The sequence below is a fragment of the Paramisgurnus dabryanus genome, chromosome 4, assembly GCF_030506205.2.
Source record: "Paramisgurnus dabryanus chromosome 4, PD_genome_1.1, whole genome shotgun sequence".
In the NCBI taxonomy this organism is placed as follows: Eukaryota; Metazoa; Chordata; class Actinopteri; order Cypriniformes; family Cobitidae; genus Paramisgurnus; species Paramisgurnus dabryanus.
Genome location: NC_133340.1, coordinates 24,996,890 through 25,007,415, shown reverse-complemented (window position 1 = coordinate 25,007,415; position 10,526 = coordinate 24,996,890).

The window sequence follows — 10,526 nt, the reverse complement described above, 5'->3', positions numbered from 1 at the left end:
ACATTTAAAAAGGATTTTGATTGGCTTTATGTGTTTTATTGTTCATCTGATCGCTCTGATAGTGATCCCAATGATATCGATCCTCTGTATCTTGTTATAGTTGTGATATGGATGCTGCTAAAATTAAAAAAAAATGTTTTATAGTTAAAATGATCAATGGTGTGAATGTGCCTTTCCAGTTTAATATCACAGTCATTTAAAAATAAAATTCATTCAAACCCATAACAATCTCATTTTTGGTATTTTGTAATCCCAATCACACAACATTGAGAACAACTGTAGTTTAACATCACCACTAATGTCCTACAATAAAGGGACATTGTATAGCTCAGTCGTCTCCATCATGGTGCCCATGGGTTTCCCGCACAGAGTCTTTGATTTGCACATTGTACTAATAGCCGAAATTTTTAGATTTATTTATCACAAATTTTTATATTAGTTTGGCTTCTTTTATGTATGTTAACATTTTAAACAATGATAAAACATATCAACAAGTAAAATAAAATCAACAAGTACACTGCAAAAAAATTATTTTCAAGAAAAAAATTCTTAGTATATTTCAGTAAAAATATCTAAACATTCTTAAATTAAGATGCTTTTTCTTGATGAGCAAACTACCCAAGAAAATAAGTCTAGTTGTTATAACAAAAATACCAAATTTAAGTGATTTTGTGCATAAAACAAGCAAAAAATCTACCAATGGGGTAAGCAAATTTTTCTTGAATTTAGTGTTTAAGAAAAATTTTCAAGATTTTTTTTCTTACCCCATTGGCAGATTTTTTTTGCTTGTTTTGTGCACAAAATCACTTAAATTTGGTATTTTTGTTATAACAACTAGACTTATTTTCTTGGGTCGTTTGCTCATCAAGAAAAAGCATCTTAATTTAAGAATTTTTAGATATTTTTTACTGAAAACAAGAAAAAAATACTAAAAACTTTTTTTTTTTGCAGTGTAAAACAAAAAAGTTTTGAGTAGATGTCACGGGGTGACGATCTTTCAGGGCGGAACCAAAAGTTGAGGAAGTTTTGGTTCCGCCCGGATGTTTCCGTCCAGACCGGAAAACGGAAACACCGGACATCCGGCAGATTCACGGAGGCTGTAATCAGCCGATTGGGCACAGCTGTGCCTAGTTGAAGAGATCGCCGGGTAATTGGATGATGATAGTACAGAGAGGAGTATATAAAGCACAGTTAGAACACAGTTAGGGGTGCTTAGTGTGTGCTGGGAAACGGAGCTGTGCTCATTTTTGGACGTGGTGGCTGTCTGTGTTTCTCTCTCTCTCTCTCGTTTCAGCCTTTGTTGTGGACCTGCTGGAGTAAACAGGAAAGTCCTGTGGGTAAGAAGGAACTTTGTTCTAACCAATACTGAAGGAGTAAAGCAGGAAGAGATATTGACCGTTTGGTACAACGTAAATAAAGGCTATCCACCGTGAGTATACCTTTTTTTTTTGGGTGGAGTAACTGGCAAAAATTAACTTGTGTAGCCATTGGAAACCTCCAGGAGAAGGAGGGCGGCCCTACCCCTACAAGAGTGTGGTGGGCGAGCCGTTAGAAGTACACATTCAAACAGCCGCCGCAACGAGACTTATTGTGGTCGTATTTCCCATCGCCTTATCGTAGCCCAAGCGCAGTGGAGGACACCGGGCGCTTCCCTTGTTGTGGTGCACTTATAGTGTGGTGAGTGAGACTGTGTAATAAATCTTTTCACGTTGGAGTGGTGCTGTGTATTTGCTGTGGGTTGCTGTGTGTCTTGTAGACGAAGCCCCGCATCCTCCATTTTCTTCCACTGGGCAGAGGACGGAGAGGCCAACGACCTCAGAAACTACTGTTACTATTTGTAGTGTGCTGTTCGGAGTACGAAGGGACGCAGACTAAGAGCTGTCCGTGACCGTGAGTAAACCATTGGAAACATTCGTGGTGTGAACTTACCTGTGTCTGTTTTGTCGCAGAGTCAGAGGCGAAAGGGTCCGCCGCCCCGTGGTCTCTACGAAGAGGGCGCCCCCGTCTAGGAATCGATCGGCCTATGGGCATTGGAGATAGGGCAGCGCTCGACCCGGTGAGGTGGTGTGTGACCTTCGCCCCTCTGCTGACCTACGGAGGAGAACCATACCTACCCAGAAAGCTGTAAACAGCAGAGCCGGTGAGAAATACTCGAAGTCTCAGTAACAGTGTCTTTGTGTCCTAGCGGCCATCTGTAGAGAGAGAGCAGAACGAGAGTGGATCATTGAAGAGCAAACTGTGAACGTGATACCTACCCAGAAAGCTGTAAACAGCAGAGCCGGTGAGAAATACCCGAAGTCTCAGTAACAGTGTCTTTGTGTTCTAGCGGCCACCTGTGGAGAGAGAGCAGAACGAGAATGAATCATTGAAGAGCAAACTGTGAACGTGATACCTACCCAGAAAGCTGTAAACAGCAGAGCCGGTGAGAAATACTCGAAGTCTCAGTAACGGTGTCTTTGTGTTCTAGCGGCCGCCTGTAGAGAGAGAGCAGAACGAGAGTGAATCATTGAAGAGCAAACTGTGAACGTGATACCTACCCAGAAAGCTGTAAGCAGCAGAGCCGGTGAGAATTACTCGAAGTCTCAGCAACAGTGCCTTTGTGTTCTAGCGGCCACCTGTGGAGAGAGAACAGAACGAGAGTGAATCATTGAAGAGCAAACTGTGAACGTGATACCTACCCAGAGCGCTGTAAGCAGCAGAGTCGGTGAGCAATACCCGAAGCCCAAGTAACAGTGTCATTTGTGTCCTAGTGGCCGCCTGTGGAGAACAAGGAGAAACAATTGGAGAACAGACTGTGTAACGTGATACCTATCCAGAGAGCTGCAAGCAGCAGAGCCGGTGAGAAACACCCCAAGTGTAAGCTAACAGTGCTTTTGTGTCACAGCGACTATCTGTGGGGCACAAGGAGAACGTGGGTGGACGTACGACAAGGAACGTAAAGGCACGTGGGGCGAGGACCCCCTGCCGACCCGAGGAAAGGTACACCTACAGTGGAGATCCTCCTTACCGGTCACACCAAAATTATTCTGCCTCCAGGACGGAAGAAGGAGGGCGCCACGGTTAGCAGGGTCCAGGCCGGAGCCTGACGTTTCCCTTTCTCCCCCGGCTTGTGGTGGTTGGCACCCCTGTTGTCCTTGGCCTGTCTGCCCGTGGCTGCAGTCTCCCTGGAGGGAGAAGAAGAGACCTATTAGTTTTAATTTCCCCCTTTCCCCAAATTCCCAGTTCTTTTAAATATTTAAACTAAATAAAGCTTGTTTTAAATTTTACTTACCTGTTCCCGTGTTTGTCTGGTCATTGGGTTGGCTTTGGGGACCTCCTCGAGGTGGGAGTTGCAAAGGGGCGTGGTTTTAGTTTAAAACAGCCAGCCCCTGGTGGTGACAGATTTTGGCGTAGTCGGCAGGGTCCCACCTCGAGTTGAGTAACCAAGGTCACCCAATGACGGACAACGCGGGGCCTGCAGCCCCACCCCGTGCCACATCTATTATCATGGGAAGCCCATGGATCCAGAAATATGGAGGAGCAGAGTCGGAGGTACGACTGACCGAATGGAAGGCCCAATTAGAGTACTTGGCCGACTTACAGGGCCTTAGCGCCGCTCAGCGGCTCCAGTTTGTGTTGAACTCCCTAGAGGGAGAAGCACGGCGAGAGGTACAAGCCGCCCCCGAAGCAATCCGAGCCACCGCCCAGACTGTGTTCCAGTTCCTTACTGAGCAATATGGCGACCATACCCCCGTAGCTGTCCTCCGTTCACAATTTTTTAATTGTAAGCAAGGCCCCCGACAACCTATTAGAGCTTTTGCCCTCAGGCTGCGAGAGCAGTTCACTCGCCTGCAGGCCCGACGGGACCATGGGCTAGGAGACGGAGAGACATTGTTACGTGACCAGTTCCTCCTGGGGATGAAAGAGGGCCCCGTGAGACAAAGTCTGAGGGTCCAGTTTCGGAGGGACTCTGGGCTCACCTTTGAAGACCTAAAGAAGGAGGCGCTGGCCTTGGAGGGTGATGAGGTCGAAGTAAGTGAAACCCCTGTATGTGCAGCCGTAAGTGGGAACACCGCAGCACCACCTGAACACGCAGATTGGAAGCAAGCCCTGAGAGTAGAATTGTTGAAAGATGTCCGAGAGCAGATGTCGGAACTATCTAAGACTCTTCTGGGAGAACTTCGCCAAGGTAGGGCGCGAGAGGAACCGAGGCCGGCACCCCGAGAGCGAGTCTACTCTGAGAGGGGCCGAGAGCCACCGGGGCGCCCAAACCGTTTTAACCGGCCCCGCTTCGAGTGGGATGACCAAGGGCGACCAATCTGCAATCGTTGTGGAGAACCAGGGCATTATAGCCGTCAGTGTGGGCCTCGCAGGGCATCGGAAGGGGGTTTTTAGGACGACCGGCCACAGTGGGTCGTGTGGCCGGGACCCCTCGAGGAGACCCGGAAAGACGTGATAACTCAAGAGACCAGATGGTTGGGCATAGCCCAATGGCGGAGGTGAAGGTATGTGGCAAGACAATACAGTGCCTGGTAGATACGGGCTCTCAAGTGACATTGTTTGCCGAAAGTCTCTCGCAGGAAGTATTCGGGAAGCAGAGAACCCAAGGAGGAGAGGCCCCCTGGCTGACGTTGCGGGGCGCCAACGGCTTAGAGATTCCTTACATTGGCTATCGGCTGACGGACTTAGAAGTTCACGGGGTGTTAGTTCCCCAAAAAGGGGTGATCATCGTGGAAGACAGGTGTTTGGGTGTCCATCGAGCCCTATTAGGGATGAACGTGCTCTCCGAATGTTGGGAGGAGTTATTTCGGGCTAAGCCCGGCCCTAGGATCTCCCCTGTTGAGAGGCCCTTATGGGAGCGAGTAGTCGCCGACTGTCGTCGGGTCCAGATGACCCAGGTCCGCAGAGGCCGAGAAGAGGTAGGGAGAGTGATGTGTCGCTATGCTTTATCTATCCCCCCTAGGAGTGAGGCCATGGTGTGGGTGAGAGTGGCCCCCCGAGGAGTTGGCCCCGAAGAGTGGGTATTGGTTGAACCCCACGCTGATTGCCCCCAAGTGGAAGTAGCACGAGGCCTAGCGGCGGTCCACCGGGGGAGGGTCCCTGTAAAGGTTCGAAATGACCACCCCTACCCAGTACATTTACACCGACACCAGCGGCTGGCCCGACTCACGGGGGTTGCACCCCATCAGGTGAGGGAAGAGAGAGATGTTAGTTTCCGTCAGGTGTGCCCCACTGTCATCGAGGTGGCCCTGACGCAGATGGAAGCCCCTTCAAACAACGGGGAGAGGGACGTGCCAAGACACCTGGCAGGTGAGTCCCTGCAAGGGGAAAAGCTGGAACAGGCGCAGACACAAAGACTCCAAGCCCTCCTTCAGAAATGGCAACATGTGTTTGCAAGACACGAGGAGGATTACGGATGCACTAAGGTGGTAGAACATCATATTCCGACTGGAGATGCAGGACCCAGTAGGGAGAGGTACCGGCCGATCCCACCCACTTTGTATACAGAGGTACGCTCACTATTGCAGGGCATGCTGGGGCGGGGCATCGTCCGGGAAAGCAGTAGCCCATGGGCAGCCCCCATCGTACTTGTGCAGAAGAAGTCGGGAGCTTGGAGGTTTTGTGTGGACTATCGTAAGCTCAACCTGGTGACTAAGAAAGACGCTTTTCCCCTACCCCGGATCGAAGACTCCCTTGCGGGTCTCACACGGTCTGCATGGTACTCCACTCTGGATCTGGCCAGTGGGTATTGGCAGGTGCCAGTGGCCGAGGCCGATAGGGAGAAGACCGCTTTCACGACCCCGTTTGGATTATTCGAGTGGGAACGGATGCCCTTCGGGCTCTGCAACGCCCCGGCCACGTTCCAACGCCTGATGCAGCGCTGTCTGGGAGGTCAGTTAATGGAGTCAGTCTTGGTATATCTGGATGATGTAATTGTGTACTCCCCAGATTTCGATTCCCACCTCCGGCACCTCGAAGAGGTTTTCCAGGCAATGGAGAAATATGGGCTGAAGTTGCAACCCGATAAATGCCATCTGTTGAGGCGAGAGGTCCAGTTCCTGGGTCACGTGGTCAGCGCTGCTGGGGTGGCTGTAGACCCTGGGAAAGTCTCTGCAGTAAGAGATTGGAGTGCGCCCAAGACTGTGAGGCAAGTACGTTCATTTCTAGGGTTTGTGGGATACTACAGACGGTTCATAAAAGATTTTTCCAAGATCGCTAAGCCACTTAACCAGCTGCTGGTCGGTACAGGGCGGAACCGGGGACGGGGATCACCCCCGATTGACTGGGATGAGTCCTGTGAGGGGGCATTTCAGAGGTTGAAACAGGAATTATTACAGGCTCCTATCTTAGCCTATGCAGACTTTACTCAACCATTTACCTTGTATACAGACGCTAGCAACCTGGGGTTGGGAGCGGTCTTGGCCCAACGACAAGCGGGAACAGAACGGGTGATTGCCTACGCAAGCCGAAGCCTCCACCCAGCTGAGAAGAACGACGCAAACTACAGCTCATTTAAACTGGAACTGCTGGCCCTGAAGTGGGCCCTGAGCGAGAAGTTTAAGGACTACCTCTGGGGTGCTAAGGTAACGGTGATTACGGACAATAATCCTTTGGTACATTTACAGACAGCGAAGTTGGGAGCTGTGGAGCAGCGCTGGGTGGCACAACTTGCCAATTTCGAGTATCAACTGCAGTATCGGCCTGGGCGAGAACACACGAACGCGGACGCCTTGTCCCGATTGCCAGAGGCGGACAACCCCGGTTGCCGGGGAGGCAAGGAAGAAGAAAGCCAGAGGGAGGGCTATCTGATAGGGGCCGTGGAGGCCCCAGGAGGCCAGCAGGAGGCGGTACCGGAGAATTGGGGCTGGGACCCCTGTCGGTGGAAAGCGAGGCAGGCCCAGGATCAGGATGTGTGTCAGGTAAAGATGTGGGTGGAGCAGGGCCGACGGCCAACATCGTCTGAGAGGCTGACCCAAACAGAGACGGGAAAAAGACTGCTGGGACAGTGGGACAAGCTGGAACTACAAGAAGGGGTGCTTTGCCGGAAGGTTAGTGACCCAAAGCTGGACGAAGAGGTGCGCCAGATCGTGGTGCCCGCCGATCAAGCAGCAGCCTTGGTGTCCGCCTACCATGATCAGCTGGGGCACCAGGGACAGGAACGGACAGTATCGCTGCTGCGCAGGTTTTTCTACTGGCCGGGGCTGGAAGCATCAGTACGCAGCTTGGTCCAAGCTTGCCCCAGGTGTATGTTGTTTAAATCTCGACGAGAGGCTCGAGCGCCGATGGTGCCCATACATGCCAAAGCCCCCCTCCACATCATGGCGATGGATTTCCTGACACTGGGCCGGCCACAGGACCGCTATCCGAACATCTTAGTAATCACCGACCTGTTTACAAAATACGCATGGGCAGTTCCCACCCTTGATCAGACGGCAAACACCACCGCAACGGCTCTATGGCGGCACGTCTTCCAAACGTTCGGATGTCCAGAGTTCCTGCACTCAGATCAAGGGGCAAATTTCGAATCAAAGGTGATCCGAGAATTATGCCAGCTGTATGGGTGCACGAAGACCCATACGACGTCGTACCACCCTCAAGGAAATGGCTGTTGTGAGAGGTTTAATCAGACCCTGTTGGGGCTCCTAGGGACCCTGGACCAACGGAAGCAGAGCGATTGGGTGAGTGCTCTACCGAACCTTTTGCAAGCTTATAATAACAGCGTTCATAGTACGACGGGGTATGCCCCCACTTATCTGATGTTCGGCAGACATGTGCGGATGCCCACGGACCTGGTCTTGGGAGTGGCCGCTGGCCAAGAGGAAGGGAGCGTGACGGAATGGGTGGGGCGCCACCACCAACGGCTGCACTTTGCTTACGAACAGGTATCCCAGAAGATACGGGCTACAGGGGAAAAGAACAAGCGGCTGTACGACCGGACGGCCCGGGACGCCCCCTTGTTACCAGGAGAGAGAGTCTTGGTACGAGACAATCGGCGGCAAGGCAAAGGAAAGCTGAGTGACCGTTGGGAGACCACCCCGTACGTAGTCTGCAGGCAACAGAGGCCGGGACAGCCGGTGTATACCATCCGGCCGGAAGGAAAGGCCGGCCCTGAACGTGTGGTGCACCGAAACATGATTCGCCCTTGCCCAAATTATCCCGAGGTCGCGAAGGAGGTAGTGGCGGAACCGGCACCGACGGCCCCCTGGATGGAAGGATGGGCTGTGGTACCAGGCCTACCCGTGGTAGCACCACCCCCGGCCGCCCCAGGAGAGCCAGAGCTAGCACCTGAGCCAGTTGAACCCCCGGCCGCCCAGGGACAGCCAGAGCCAGTACCAGAGCCAGCCGAACCCCCGGCCGCCCAGAGACAACCTGAGGTTGTGCCCGAACCCGCCGAACCTGACTCCCCTGTGAGGCGCTCCCAACGGGAGAATCGAGGCCGACCCCCTTCCCGTTACGGTGAGTGGACTACTCAAAGGCATTCCAGGGACTGGAATGCATTGGCGGGGGAGGATGTCACGGGGTGACGATCTTTCAGGGCGGAACCAAAAGTTGAGGAAGTTTTGGTTCCGCCCGGATGTTTCCGTCCAGACCGGAAAACGGAAACACCGGACATCCGGCAGATTCACGGAGGCTGTAATCAGCCGATTGGGCACAGCTGTGCCTAGTTGAAGAGATCGCCGGGTAATTGGATGATGATAGTACAGAGAGGAGTATATAAAGCACAGTTAGAACACAGTTAGGGGTGCTTAGTGTGTGCTGGGAAACGGAGCTGTGCTCATTTTTGGACGTGGTGGCTGTCTGTGTTTCTCTCTCTCTCTCTCGTTTCAGCCTTTGTTGTGGACCTGCTGGAGTAAACAGGAAAGTCCTGTGGGTAAGAAGGAACTTTGTTCTAACCAATACTGAAGGAGTAAAGCAGGAAGAGATATTGACCGTTTGGTACAACGTAAATAAAGGCTATCCACCGTGAGTATACCTTTTTTTTGGGTGGAGTAACTGGCAAAAATTAACTTGTGTAGCCATTGGAAACCTCCAGGAGAAGGAGGGCGGCCCTACCCCTACAAGAGTGTGGTGGGCGAGCCGTTAGAAGTACACATTCAAACAGCCGCCGCAACGAGACTTATTGTGGTCGTATTTCCCATCGCCTTATCGTAGCCCAAGCGCAGTGGAGGACACCGGGCGCTTCCCTTGTTGTGGTGCACTTATAGTGTGGTGAGTGAGACTGTGTAATAAATCTTTTCACGTTGGAGTGGTGCTGTGTATTTGCTGTGGGTTGCTGTGTGTCTTGTAGACGAAGCCCCGCATCCTCCATTTTCTTCCACTGGGCAGAGGACGGAGAGGCCAACGACCTCAGAAACTACTGTTACTATTTGTAGTGTGCTGTTCGGAGTACGAAGGGACGCAGACTAAGAGCTGTCCGTGACCGTGAGTAAACCATTGGAAACATTCGTGGTGTGAACTTACCTGTGTCTGTTTTGTCGCAGAGTCAGAGGCGAAAGGGTCCGCCGCCCCGTGGTCTCTACGAAGAGGGCGCCCCCGTCTAGGAATCGATCGGCCTATGGGCATTGGAGATAGGGCAGCGCTCGACCCGGTGAGGTGGTGTGTGACCTTCGCCCCTCTGCTGACCTACGGAGGAGAACCATACCTACCCAGAAAGCTGTAAACAGCAGAGCCGGTGAGAAATACTCGAAGTCTCAGTAACAGTGTCTTTGTGTCCTAGCGGCCATCTGTAGAGAGAGAGCAGAACGAGAGTGGATCATTGAAGAGCAAACTGTGAACGTGATACCTACCCAGAAAGCTGTAAACAGCAGAGCCGGTGAGAAATACCCGAAGTCTCAGTAACAGTGTCTTTGTGTTCTAGCGGCCACCTGTGGAGAGAGAGCAGAACGAGAATGAATCATTGAAGAGCAAACTGTGAACGTGATACCTACCCAGAAAGCTGTAAACAGCAGAGCCGGTGAGAAATACCCGAAGTCTCAGTAACAGTGTCTTTGTGTTCTAGCGGCCACCTGTGGAGAGAGAGCAGAACGAGAATGAATCATTGAAGAGCAAACTGTGAACGTGATACCTACCCAGAAAGCTGTAAACAGCAGAGCCGGTGAGAAATACTCGAAGTCTCAGTAACGGTGTCTTTGTGTCCTAGCGGCCGCCTGTAGAGAGAGAGCAGAACGAGAGTGAATCATTGAAGAGCAAACTGTGAACGTGATACCTACCCAGAAAGCTGTAAGCAGCAGAGCCGGTGAGAATTACTCGAAGTCTCAGCAACAGTGCCTTTGTGTTCTAGCGGCCACCTGTGGAGAGAGAACAGAACGAGAGTGAATCATTGAAGAGCAAACTGTGAACGTGATACCTACCCAGAGCGCTGTAAGCAGCAGAGTCGGTGAGCAATACCCGAAGCCCAAGTAACAGTGTCATTTGTGTCCTAGTGGCCGCCTGTGGAGAACAAGGAGAAACAATTGGAGAACAGACTGTGTAACGTGATACCTATCCAGAGAGCTGCAAGCAGCAGAGCCGGTGAGAAACACCCCAAGTGTAAGCTAACAGTGCTT